The sequence below is a fragment of the Montipora capricornis genome, chromosome 6 (assembly GCF_036669925.1).
Source record: "Montipora capricornis isolate CH-2021 chromosome 6, ASM3666992v2, whole genome shotgun sequence".
NCBI classification, from domain to species: domain Eukaryota; kingdom Metazoa; phylum Cnidaria; class Anthozoa; order Scleractinia; family Acroporidae; genus Montipora; species Montipora capricornis.
In genome coordinates this window covers 36,724,157-36,726,656 of record NC_090888.1, presented here as the reverse complement: position 1 = coordinate 36,726,656, position 2,500 = coordinate 36,724,157, and the positions used below count along the sequence as shown (strand labels likewise).

Below are 2,500 nucleotides of genomic sequence, written 5' to 3'. Positions count from 1 at the left end.
ACTGACTATGGGACAAAGCTGAGTTGGAATTTATCATCGATATATGCCGACAGAAATTACGTATTAGTATGGACATTACTTTGGTCTTAGTAAGGTTAGGGATTATTTCGTACAACGGTATATTCATGGGACAAGAGAACAGAACAGAAATAACTTTCAATTATCTTTCTCTCACTGACATCCTTTGAAGAAAAGCAAGCTCGCCAGAGGCTTTGCAAGTTTTCGTTTTTGGCAATCTCCTCATTCGCATTCGTCACCATGTCTTGTTTGAATTGTCGTAGTTTCGCTGAGTTCATCAAGTCTACTCGTAGCTGCTCCATGTGAATAAAAACCACGAAACATGGATCAGATATGTGAACAAGTCCTCTTTCCCTGAACTAGTACTGTCTTGCCTCTGTTAGTTCAAGGGTTTCTGGGTGGCTTGTGGTCGCCTTTAAGTTTTCATAGGGCACAAGAAGAGTTTCGCGGATCCTTGGTCTGCATATTTTCTCTAGCGTACCTTTTTTCAGAAGGGTCGCTCGAATTGCCCACCCACCAACATGCCTAATTTTGGCCTTACCTGGCCCAGTCATTTCAGATACGTCGAATCTGATTGGCTCTTGTCGTTCTTCCTCGCTGCGACGAGAAATGACGCGAACTAACTGACCAAGAAATTCTTCGTACAGCTTTGTTGCAATCTCTGTAGCAGCTGCTATTTGTGGTCGGCGAACTTCTGTATAGTTGGAAAGAGCTTTGGTATGTTGTTGGAACTGTGGTGAGTCTAAGAGCTGGTGACGTTTGGCTGTACACTCTGTAAAACCTCCTCGTGAAGTATTTACAATGACCTCGTCCGGGTTTTCAATGATGTGGTACGGTTATTAAATATTTCATGCAAATGAAACCAAGTCAAATCAACAAAGGCTGTTGCTTTGTAGTGGAGAACTTCCTGCAACTGCTGAATGCACCTGTTTTTGTCTTTTGCAAACACAGACAGAGGCTTATCAACTTTCACTAACGCAAGCATTTCACTAACAGCAATTGAGGACGGGGGACTCGAAAGTTCCGAATCCGGCTTCGACAGTTCACCATACACCTGAACTATGTCTATCACAGACTCGTCATCATATCTCTTAAAATAAGATGCGACGCGTCCATCATTGAGTTCCGAAGGAAAATTGAATGTCTCGTCGCAATCTTTCTCTTCTATGGCATATTTGTCTTTCATTTCAAAGAAATCTTCGCAAAGTTCCTTGTTGCGACAACATCGCAGATCTTCTTCTATTTGGCCAAGATTCGTAGAGCATTCGCGAATAACTCGTGAACTTGGGGAAAGTAAATTGGTCGATCTCAAATTTAGTACCTGAAGATTCGCAGGATCCCTTACCCTTGATAGTGCCACGTACGTCAGACCGGGAAATGATACCTTCAGCGTGTCGCCTACGCACTGTTCGAATACTCCTCGACTACCATTTTTTAGTTCCTTGTTTAAGTTCCAAACGAGCATGACTGGACAGCCGGGCCTTAAATGCAAAATTGAAGAACCAGGCCAATTCATTTCTTTAGTTAGATTTGTGTTCTCAGCCTCGAAAGTAAACTGTAGAAGGGGAAGATTTTGTAATTAAGGTCAAACGATTGTGTAATGCTACCGGCAACCTTTTAAAATAAATGTGGCTCAAGTCATCTTGAACACTCTCCAGTGATCTGCTAAGGGACGTAATGAATTCCCGGGTCTTTTCGCTGCATTTCCCAAACCTGATGTCTTTCAGTGCGATAAGAAATTCTTCGTGTCTTTGTCGAAGGACATCTGTCAGCTCGTAGCGGTGCGTTATGGCGCTTTGGAATACTGGCGAATGGAACATAAATAATCGCTCATCTAAATCGTTTGGAATGGGAGGCAATTGCAGAAACTCCCCAACAAGAATCACTTGTTTTCCAGCAAAGGGGCGATTACACTGAGTTTCGCTTAGTGAATGGCATTAACCAGTTCCAGCATACGCTGACTTGACATGCTTGCTTCGTCCCATATCAACACATCGCTTCTCCTTATTCGATCGACATCTCCACTTTTTTTTGTCGACCTCTCTCCAAGCTGTCTCCAAGGTAGGTCGGCAATTCCTACACCATAATACGAATTCACGGTCGACGCGACCCCAGGATCGTACACTGTGCAGGCTATACCAGTAGAACATACGACGGATACCCTTTTACCTACTGCCTGAAGATTGCTGATTATTTCTCTAACCACAGTAGACTTTCCAGTTCCTCCTTGCCGGTAACAAGCAAATTATGTCCTTTGCAGGCTAAGCTTACTATCTTCGCTTGTCCATGTGATAACTGGACGGTCATACTGACGAAGAGCCCTGACGTTTTAACTTGAAAATATCGTCATAAATCTAAACGGGAAGGTTGACATAATATATTGCAACAAGAATTTGGTAAAAAAAGGCGCGAAACAATGACTTGAAAAATGAGAAAAGGCAAGCAAATGAAATACAGAACACTAATGCAAGCGAATGAATGA

At 42.8% G+C, this 2,500-nt stretch overlaps 1 protein-coding gene across 1 annotated transcript in view; it reads left to right on the top strand.

Moving 5' to 3' along the window:
* The window catches only part of LOC138053823 (uncharacterized), a 25,511-nt gene that overhangs the window by 15,901 nt on the left and 7,110 nt on the right, over positions 1-2,500 (top strand). The gene's annotated exons all lie outside the window — the stretch shown is intronic.